Genomic DNA, 11,775 nt, shown 5'->3' on the forward strand with positions numbered 1-11,775 from the left:
TTGAAAATCGTTTTTGTGGAAAAGGAATTGTTTTTAAAATCATGACAAGGAAATAATGGTGTATGGTTATTTATAAGGCAATTGACTGTCCTTGATGTTATTTTTCTCATTTTAGTGTAAGACCTTTCTCTGTGGCGCAAATTGCTTGTAAATATGCTCTTACATGTGCATGAAAATTTTAATTATCAATGTTTGTGTTACATAGCCATGATAAAAGTGAACCAACCATGCAGGAAAGCCAATAAAAAAACGCTTTCATGTGTTTCAATGACATTTTAAGTCATTTTCTCATGTGCAGTTTTTTGAAATTATGATCTGAAAATCGTTTTTGGGAAAAAGGAATTGTTTTTAAATTCAAGAGAAGGACATAATGGTGTATGGTTCTTTATAAGGCAATTGACTGTCCCTGATGTTATTTTTCCCATTTTAATGTCAGACCTTTCTTTGTGGCGCAAATTGCTTGTAAATATGCTCCCACCTGTACATTGAAAATTTTGATTTTGAATGTTTATGTTACATAGCCATGTTTAAAGTGACCCTACCATGCAGGAAAGCCAATCAAAATACGCTTTTATGTGTCTTAAGGACAATTTAAGTAATTTTCCCATGTGTAGTGTTTTGAAGTTATGATTTGAAAATCGTTTTTGAGGTAAAGGAATGTTGTTAAAATTTATGTTCGCCATATGCCCCCAAATTTCTTTCTCAGGGTTGCAGCAGGGTGCTCTTGAGACACCCCTGCACTTTTGGAATAAATTCCTAATTTGTGATGAGCAAATTGTTAATCGCAAATTGCACCTTCATTTATATGAGCCTCCTAGCCCATGGAAATGAATGGGTAATTTGCAATTAGCAATTTTCTCATCGCAAATTTGGAATGGTAAAGAATCGCTATTTATTCCTTAAAATTCGCTTTTTTGGAAATGCAAAATAGTTATATGATACATATGGCGGTTGATGTCTAACAAGATAAGAAGCTTATGGATACATTTATGATGACTGGTGCAATGAAGTAGAAATCACTTACTTCATTGGTAGGCCTTTACAATAAATTATCTCCTCTGTATTCTTCATCAAGCATAACTTTAATCTGCAATCCTGAGTAGGCCTCACCTTAAACAAACCTCTGGATAGGCCACATCTTATTGTCATCCTGATTTAATCATTTATAATTCTAGGGACAGATTTATGATAGGTGTATACCTCTTTTGTGCCACTTAGAAAACATTGTCCATGGGGAAATGAATTAAAATGTCATTAAGACACATGAATGTGTTTTTTTTAAACGTTTGCAATTTTTTTGGGTCACTTTCAACATGGCTATGTGTCTGAAACAGTCAAAATCTAAATTTGCAATGCACTGGTGGGAGCATATTTACAAGGAATGTGCTTCATGGGGAAAGGTCTTATAATGTAATATGGGAAAAATGACATTAGAGATACTGAAATGCCTTATAGAGAAGCATACACCATTATGTCCTTGTCATAAATTTGCAAACCATTACTTTTCCCCAAAAACGATTTTCAAATTATATTTAGAAAACAGTGCACATGTGGAAATTACTTAAAATGTCAATAATTCAAAAATTGTGATTCCTTAAATGCAATGTATAAAAAAAAAATATGTAAAAAATGATATTAAGGATTTGGAAACTACCACCAACTTGTAGTTTGTGGTAATTTGCGAATTCTTTTCAAAAAGAATTTTTTTTTTAAAAAAAAAAAGGTCCCATATGACGCCCATACATGCCATTAGGGCATGTAGGTGTGCCATGTGCTCCCAAATTTCTTTTTCAGGGGTGCAGCAGGTTGTTCTTGAGATACCCCTGCACGCTTGAAAAAAATCCTATTTTGTGATGAGCTAATTGCTAATCACAACTTGCAACATTAATTCCTATGAGCCTCCTAGCCTATGGAAATGAATGGGTAATTTGCAATTAGCAATTTGCTCATTGCAAATTAGGAATAGTAAAGAATCGCTATTTATTCCTTAAAATTTGCTATTTATAATATGTAAAATATTTTGATGATACATATGGCAGTTCATCTGTAACAAGATAAGAAGCTTAGGGATAGATTTATGATGAGTGGCGCATCCCCAGGGATGTGACAGTCATCCTGCGCCACTGTTCCGCCACCCATGGTGTGCTGCATTTACAATGCGGCGCAGCATGGGGCAAAAAAGGCACAGATGTGTGACGCATCTGTGCTGTAAAGGTGGCGCATTGCTGGAGTTGTATCGTAAGTGCGATGCAGCTCCAGCAAGGATCAGGGGTGCCCCATCTATACAATGCTGCGTCAAGACCTATGCCAGCTTCAAGCAGGTGCAGGGTTTTGAAGCAGCTTTCTCCTATCTGATTGTAAATGCGGCACACCATGGGTGGTAAAGCAGTGGTGCACATTAACTGGTGCATGCCTGGGGATGTGCCATTTAATATAAATCTGCACTTTAACATTTGAGTATGTGCAGGGGACACAGAGTCGTTGAGGCTTATCCAAGGTTAAGAACAGATGAGTCCTGTCCAGTGAAAAATTAGACATAGGCTTCACCTGCTCAGCATCGCTGGACATGGCTAAATAATAGCTGCAAAATGTTACTCATGTTGAATAATTTTACTATTATAATCTGTGAGATTTGTCTCTTACTCTGCAACATCTCATTGTTGTTGTCTTTCTTTAAAGATAAAGACAACCTCAACATGAGCGACAATCTGCAATCAGTTGATTTTGACCTCATCATTGAACTTGTAATTGAAACATCAGTGGATGTTGATCCATTGGATGATTTAAATCCTGAGGATGAAGAAGAGCGTGATGAGGATGCAGATTTGTCCGAATTATATGATATAGGATGGGAAGATGACCTGCTTGAGCCTTTGGAATTATAAACATTTATTTTTAAAATTTATAATGAATAAAAAGTAAAAAGGTAAACCGTTTAATTTAAAAATAAAGACACCTTCAAAAACAGGTTATGTGTAGTGTCTTCAATAAAATATTAAAATATGCTCATAAAATTAGATCAGATTCACATATAAAATAGCATAGGTAACATAAATATAAATCTCATTTCTTTTCTGCTACTTCTGTATTGTAAATTTGCAAGGACTAAAAAATCTTCTATTTAAAATGTCAAGTAGTGTGTTATGTTTTTGATCACTATTACTGATTTACTGTTTGATAATATTTTTTTATTAACATTTTTATTATATTTTTCCTCAGATTCAACTATGCCTACAAAAATAAGAGAGATGAAGGCTGCAAAACGTCAAAGACAGCAGGAGAAAAAAAAAATGCAGCAGTCCTCTAACAAAAAGATTTCTCAAGCGATGAAGAAAGCACCGGGTAAGAGCTCTAAATATTTCATAAAAAATATTTCAAATAAAAAAAATATTAGTACAGAAAATGTTTCAATCCATAACAACACAAGTAAATCAAATGGAAAGAAAAGGACAAATGAAAATGTTACTGCTAGAGCAAGAGATAAATCTGTGCATGATAGTAGAAGGAAACAACAGTTTACGGAGATTCGTAAACGAATGTTCCGTAACAGGATAATTGGCAATTTGTTAAAAAATATTAAGAAAGGTCAACAGAAATTAGTTTTTTATAGGAGAAAAAAAAAAGTTGAGAAAGTTATTGATCAGGCTTTTGAAATTAAACGTAAGTTATTTATTTTGATAATCAATAGAATTAGGAAGCTAAACAAGGCAATTTTTGATTTCAAAAGAAATAGTAGATGGAAGAGAATAGTTAATCGTAGTAATTTTTGTGAAGTTTTTTCTGGAGAATGGATACATAGTTCAAGCTGTGAGGCATTTTTTAATGAAGAGAGTTATTTCCAGGATAATGATTTGGTGCATGCAGTTGACATCAGTGGTCGTGCTTATGAAGTGAAAGATGGTTGTCCAGTTGAAAAAGAAAAACTTGTGACAACAGAGGCAGAAGAGTTGTTAGGTAATGAGGTTTTAGGAAGACGTGCTAAGGGTCCTGTGTACACCTGGAAGTGTAGTAGTATTTGCAGTGTGCGACAGGATTCTATCAATTTGCTTTGTGATTTTGTACGGTCATTTAACAAGAAAAGTTTGAAGCAGAAAATGAGGTTGTTGCAAGAATTAGATCCTTGCAGAGTGAGAGAAGTGACAGGTTTGCATGGTCATTCACTGGCTTGTCTTTCCAGGAGAGTATGCCAGAGTGTTTTTCATCATTTCAGGATGCTAGCAGTGCATCATAACAAAGTGAGGAAGTTAGTTAGACTGTTGTATTATGCTAAGAGTCCAGCAATTATGCTGAAACAATTATGTGCTGCTCTTCTGCATGGTTCTGAAATAGATGTGAGGAATATATGTGAAGAAATTGAGTTTTGTTACTTTGGAAGTAAAGAGGAGAATGTTGAAATTGAGCAAGAAATAGAGGGTCATTTGGAAGATACTGTACATGTTTCCAGTACAGATAATTTCCAGAGGGAAATTGCGACGTTTGACATGAAATCAAGTGAGAGGCCTAATTTCACTTGTGTGTGTTGTCGACGCACTTATTATAAGAATCAGACTAAGTTAGTGGATTTATATGCAAAAAGTGAAAGGGAAAATAATAGTGAATGGAAGGATTTTGCAACATACTTGATGGTAGAAAATTGTTTTGATTTGGGATTGGATCAACGTGTGTGTACTTATTGTTGTAACAAATTAAAACAAAACCAGATGCCTGCTAGAGCAGTTCATAATAATCTGGAATTGGTTGAGATTCCTTCTGAATTGAAGGACTTAAATACTTATGAATCTATTTTGATTCAAAGTATCCATCCCTTTCAGGCTATTGTAAGAATGGAGCCAAAGACAGGGAAATTGCCTCCATCAGATTTACAGAGAGGATTAAAGGGAAGAGTTGTTTATTTGCCTCTAGATTTGAAGAAAAACATTAACACAATTGGAGTAGAAAAAGTGGAAGAGGAACCTCTGGTTATCTTAGTTAATGGGGTTCCGACAAAGAATAAGAAAATATGGCAAGATTTAGTAGATGTTAGGAAAGTTAAAAAGGCAACATTGTATTTGAAAAAAAATAATAAATACTATAAGAATGTATATGTTGAAGAAGAGGAAGTAAGTGAGGAAGAGGATAGCGATTTGTGTGCTGGTCAAATTGAGAAAGTAGAACTCTCTACTAGTGAGGAAATATATGAACATTATAGTGTTCATCCTTTGCATTCAAAGGAAGTCATGGGGAATGCTATTGAGTTGTTTCAAATGAAACAAGCCAAAGGGAGTCCCATTAGTGTTTGGGAGCAAAGTTTGGAAGCTCGGTGTTTCCCACAGCTTTTTCCAACAGGTCAGGGAGGAAGATATGATGAGCGACCTCATCAAATTCCTGCTTCTGAATACCGGACTTTGCGATTGTATGCAGGAGATGCTAGGTTTCGACAATGCATTCCATATTTGTTTCATCTCCTGTTTGAAAGCGATCTGTCTGGACTGTCATATGCAGTGAACCACATCTTGAAAAGTGGTATACACATGCAAAACATCTCGGCAAGTGATTTTATGGATAAAGTGAATGTCCAAGATAGTATTTTGGATTCTCACCTGATTAATCTCATGGCGTGTCAGCGTGGTACTAATGAGTACTGGTACCGTCGTCATGGTGATTTAAAATGTATGCTGAGGAACTTAGGTACTCCCACATGGTTCCTCACTCTGAGCTGTGCCGAGTATGGCTGGGAAGACTTACTTGAATTTCTACGAGAGGCAAATGCTAACGTAGAAAACATCGAATTCAAGACACCCGGAGAACTGTGCTCTTTGGATCCAGTCAATGTATGTAGGTACTTCAATCATAGATTTGAAGCTATGATGTCTTTCATCATGAATAAGAAGAATCCACCTCTTGGAGAGGTGTTGGATTTCTTCTGGAGAAAGGAGTACCAAGCAAGAGGTGCTCCTCATATACATATGTTGCTGTGGATCAAGGATGCACCTAAATTTGGAACGGATCCAGATGACTCAGTGATGAGTTTCATCCAACAGTATTCTACGTGTGCTGTTCCAAACGCAAAGGAGAAGAAAAGCCTAAGAGAAAAAGTTCTGCGTTTCCAAAGCCATCGATGTGGAAAGTACTGCCGTCGTAAATTCCGAAACAAGGACAAGTTCTACACTAAATGTCGTTTCGGCTATCCACGACCGGTGATTTCTAAAGGAAGAGTAAACAGTTTGATGTCTTCGCTGCGACACAATGTCATGAAGAAATCACCTAAAAACACTTACAATTTGAAGAGGAACGAAGAGTCCAAGTACATCAACGACTACAACCCGGTGATTTTGTCCATGTGGAATGCTAACATGGATATACAGTTTGTGGCTGATAACTGTATGGCTGTGGCTCGGTATGTGACGTCTTACATCACCAAAAAAGAGAAGACAGAATTGAAGGATATGTGGGAGGACATTTCCCATGAAAAGAGCCTCAGCAAGAAGTTGTACAGTTTCAGTCTGAAGATGTTGTCGCATCGAGAAATCGGAGCGTACGAATGTTCTGACCGGTTGTCTTCAGCAAGTCTCTATGCCAAGTCCAGGAGTATCGTTTGGGCGAGTCTTGGTCTTGCTGCAACGCGTAATCGAGTTCTCAAACCTGTGCGGGAAATTGAGTATTTGGCGGAAAAGGAGCCAAACAGTACCGACATTTTGAAGACCAACATGTTGGATACATATTATCCAAATCGAAGCAGTCACCTCGAGAATGTTTGTCTGTATGAGGTTCTGCAAAATTACATGTTCAAGAGGAACATCAAAGAAGATACTGAGAAAGGAGTGTATGCTGTAATAGGAAGTGAGGGATGTCTGGTGAAGCAAAGAAAATGCCACTTGATAAACCATCGAAAATTGAGTGGCGAATCTCCTGAAAAAAAGGAGTTTTTCTATTTAGCACTTTTGCAACTTTTCAAGCCTTGGCGTGCAGAAGAGGAACTGCTTGGAGATTTCCTCTGTTATGAAGACTCTTTCAATGCCGCCAAGGAGACCATAGAATGTCCTGCTTTTCCCAAATATGTAGAAATGTTGAATGCGGAAATTGAGCAGGAAGCAACAATTGCAGCCGAGATTGCCAGAGACAGTTCTCAGGACAGTCAGAGTTCTGCTTCATTGAGTCAGGATCCACTAGGAGGACCTCTTATTGAAAATGAAGCTGCCACTGCTATGAATGAGGTGGAAAGAGCCATGGCACATGCTCAAGAGGATGTGGTTAACTTAGAAGAGTTGGAAAGGCAACTCAACGTTGAGCAGAGGAAAATATATGACGAAGTTACCATGCAAATTGATCATGGATTAAGTCATGATAAGAAAGAGTGCTCATGTACGTCGTTGAAGCCTGTCCGACTGTACGTGAGTGGAGAAGCGGGAACTGGAAAAAGTTTCCTCATTAAAGCAATTTCATGCTATTTGCAGGAAAGGACAGAGTCATCGCTGTCTTGTGTTGTCACTGCTCCAACTGGACTGGCAGCACATAATATTAAAGGGATTACTTTACATCGTTTACTGATGCTGCCAGTGGAGCATGACAACAAATTAGAATATCACAAGCTATCTGGAGATGCTTGTTTTGAAGTTTCAAGAATCTTGAGGAAAATGAAACTTCTTATCATTGACGAAGTAAGCATGGTTTCCAATGTCATGCTTGCCTTTGTGCATTTGAGGATGCAAGAAGTTCTCAAAACAGAGTATGATGTGTTATTTGGTGGCAAACACATCATTGTTTTCGGAGATCTTCTGCAGCTGACACCAGTGAAAGGGCAACCTGTGTTCAAAATGCTCACGCATGAAGATACCAGGAAGTGCCTAGGCAGCATTGGCAACGTCAATATATGGTTAAACTTCAATTATGCTGAACTGCATGAAAATATGCGTCAGGCAAAGGATGAAGTTTACAAGACTATTCTACAAGATGTTAGAATTGGAAAAGTGACCGAGCATGGAAAAGAAGCTTTACATGCACGATTACTGTCAAATTTATATCCAGAACAAGATGTTGTGCCTGAGAATATTTTTCAGAAAATTACTGATAAGAAATCTGGAATATGTTTGATGCCAACTCTTGCAGAATGTGCCAAATTTAACAACAAAATGTTGCATTTAGAAAAGCAAGAGATTGTGAAAGTGGAAGCTATTGATAGAGTACAGCATATGGGATCAACAATTATTTTGTCTGAGAATCTGAAATCAAAATTGGATTCATTAGAGAAGACTATATCTAAAACTGCAGGTTTTGAAAAGACTCTGAATGTGTGCTTGAACTGCCGTATAATTTTAAGAAGGAATTTACATGTTGAAAGAGGTCTGGTAAATGGATCAATGGGTAATGTTGTTGATTTTGTGAAATACAGAAATAGAGATGGAATTGAATTTTTAAAAATTAAATTTGATGGCATTGAGGAAGTACAGCTAATTGCTCGTTGTTCTGCTAGATTTTTGCTTGTAAAAGACTTATATGTTCGCCGTAAGCAGTTCCCTGTTTGCTTGGCATATGCGGTGACAATTCATAAATCGCAAGGTTTAAGTGTAGACACTGCATTGGTGAATATTGGCAGTTCTGTGTTCAAGGAGGGTATGGCATATGTGGCATTGTCACGAGTTAGAACTTTATCGGGATTGTACTTGATTGAGTGTGATGTCAGAAACATTTGTGCAGATCTAGATTGTGTTAAGGAATACAATAGGTTAAGAAGAGAGTATGCGCCACATTTGCCTCAGTTTCCTTTGTTTGAGAAACGTCTGGTAGGCCGGAAACGAAGAAATGAGAACAATACTGGGGAGGTTGTAGCAAAAAGACAAAAAGTGAATGAACCTAAAATTACAAGCAGAAACAAAGAGGATTCTGTTGAAGATGTTGTTGGTTTTCAGTTTGAAAACAGTTCTGGTGTCAACTGCTATGCTAATGTAGTAATGAATGTTTTGTTTTCTCTAAAAAATGTAAAAGAAGAGATTGTGGTCAATTCTGATCAAAGATTTTGCAGTTTGTTGAATTCTGTGTTAGAGAAATGTAGCACAGATAGAACAAAAATAGAAAGTGTGTCTGAAATTCGAAACCTGTTAGACAGATGTTCAGGGCAAACACAATTCTCTCAAAATATTCAGCAAGATTGTCAGGAGTTTTTAATGTATATGCTTGATGTATTACATGCTGAAGGTGTAGATGTAGATCAGCTGTTTGGGCTTTCTTATCAATGGCAGCATGACTGCGAGAACTGTATGGTATCAAGTACTACTAGTGTAGACTCAGAAAGATTTATATATTTAACTTTGCCAGACAGTAAATCAGTCTCCTTTAATAAGCTAGTAAAAGCTGCTAATCACAGCATGGAGTGTAGCCAATGTAAATCTGAAATGATGTCCACATTATTTATACGAAAATATGGCCAGTACGTCATTTTAATGTTCCAACGATGTAGGCCTGATGGAACAAAATTGACAACTTTAATAAAAAAATTTGTAGCTTCGCAGTTGTCAATATCAGGAAGGACTTTTGTAACTACAGCAATTATATATCATGACGGCCCTTCAATATCATCAGGACATTACACAGCTTATTTAAAGTCTAGAAATGGCTGGTCATTCTGCAATGATTCTGTTTTAATTTTCAAAAAAAAATTGCCGTATGACCTTAAAAACTCTTACCTGGTGTTTTTAAAACCAAAATTTTAGGAAAATAATCTCGGGATATGATCTGTGGAATTTCAAGAAGTTCTAATGGCTCCTACACAATTTGGCCTTGAGGATAAGTGTAGTTCAGAGACATAACTTCTAATCAAAGGATTGGACATTATGGAGATGTATGTGCACTTTAAATGAGTTCAGAAAAATTGTTTCTTTTCATAAGCTAATTGAAGCAGCCAATCAAAACATGGAGTAGAGGGAATGTAAGTCTGCAATGCTGTCTACTGTTTTACATTGCTTTGTGATTAAAAGTGATGTAGAGAATTAAATAATTGTAGTACTCATAGAGGTAGTGTAAGTCTGCTTCATATTAAGCAGTATCAGTGTCATAGGAAATGTAGAACATGACTGACCAAGAAGGGGAAGATATTATTATTCCAGGATTGTGAAAATGATCTTCAACATTTTAATTCTGAAAGTTGCGGAAATGCCAAATGATGGGATTGGCTTACAAGAAATCCAAGAGTTATAAATATCTCTGACTAGATTTGGCCTTGTGGAAAATAGTGGTAGAGAGCAAGAAGTCATTTATTGCATGTAACGTGTTTTTAAAAACGATGGAGGTTTTCTTTCAGAAAGTGGCGGGCTGAAAGTAATAACAGCACAAAAGAGTGTAAGCTGTTTATAGGACATCCTTGGACGTCATGGAAAGTAAGTTAACTTTAAGGAGTTCTGAATTTTATTTTCTGATGTTGTATGGGTTTTTTAAACACAATCATTTTGATTGTGTTTTTTTTTCCCCGCTGTTACATGATGAATACCTTCAAGTCACTGTTTTTAGTGAATTTTGATACATTCTGAGAACAGCAAAAATAAACCATTTAACATGTATAATTAATTCTGTACTGTTTGCATTTATGATGTATATGTAGAACTGTGTAGGAGGCATGGAGAAGGTGAGTTTTCTGTAAGTGTTAAATTTATTGTATGCAGTGCTGCACTTCTACGTAATCTTTCATATGCTGGACTACATCTGCACAATGAGATACCTAAGCAAAGGAAACACAAGTGATGTGATTGTGAAATGAGCAAAATAAATTGCACATATTTCAATTACATCACTTGAGTTTCCTATCATTACGAATCACATTGTGCAGATCAAGTTTAGGTCTGTCCAGGGAAACATAGGAGGTTTCTACTTTGTTGAAGAGTGCAGTGGACATGACTCACTTCATTAGTAGACTTTCACAGATATTATCTCCTCTGTACACTTCAACAAGTGTAAATCTCATCTTGAACTCTGAGTAGGCCTCACCTCAAACAAATCTCTGGATAGGAGACATGTTATTGGCATACTGAAGTGACACTTTTCTGAAACAAGAGCAATGCAAAAGATGCACCATGTTTTAAGATAGTCCTCACTTCATCTGCATCAAGATACTGTTAGTTTAAAATGTATATCTTTAGCATTGTGTAGAGGACCTGGAGAAGCAGAAGCTTCTGTCAGTGTCAAAGTTGTTGAAAAACTATTTGTCCTTCAATATTTTCCCTTGTCTTTTGTAATTTTTAAATACATATTTTAATTTTTTTTTAAATGTTGGTTCTCTCTTTCACAGATTGAAAGTATAGAAATAAAATGTGATTAATTTAACAGCAATTACAAGGTAAATAGTTGTACTCTTTTCGTTACATTTCTATCACATTCACCTACTATTAGATCCACTGCTTCACTTCTTTAATCCTCAGTTTCCTGCCTTTGCTACTTTCCTCATTCCTTTCTCTATTACCTATTTACTCAACTCCTTCCACTCTTTTTCTCAGTCCCTCTGTTCTCATAGTTCCTCAGTCTTGTTCACTCACTCCATCTCTATTACTCTTAGTGTCTGTGAATTACTTTCCCAACTTTTTTTTTTTGGGGACCGCTTCCTGGGAAGTTGCCCGGTTCGCAAACCAGCAGCGTTATGGCAGTCCACCATTTTGTGTTTCGTTCGAATCAAGATACAAGATGGAGGGCAAATAATGTTCAGAATAGGTAGAAGGGGGCACGGTAGATGTATCTTGACCCCCTTGGTTTTCTGAGGGTGGCTCAGGAGGACCATAGTTCTTCACTCTTGTTCACTCTCTCTGTTTCTATTAA

The 11,775-nt window shown here is 36.6% G+C and overlaps 1 long non-coding RNA gene across 1 annotated transcript; it reads left to right on the plus strand.

The window, feature by feature from the left end:
• The first annotated feature begins 3,245 nt into the window (after positions 1-3,245).
• On the plus strand, positions 3,246-11,302 carry LOC144819715 (uncharacterized). The gene is made up of 3 exons (XR_013607531.1): positions 3,246-3,342; positions 10,274-10,349; positions 11,255-11,302. It is a non-coding gene; the product is annotated as an uncharacterized LOC144819715 (long non-coding RNA).
• Positions 11,303-11,775: the final 473 nt, after the last annotated feature.

Source organism: Lissotriton helveticus, chromosome 2_1, assembly GCF_964261635.1.
Source record: "Lissotriton helveticus chromosome 2_1, aLisHel1.1, whole genome shotgun sequence".
NCBI classification, from domain to species: domain Eukaryota; kingdom Metazoa; phylum Chordata; class Amphibia; order Caudata; family Salamandridae; genus Lissotriton; species Lissotriton helveticus.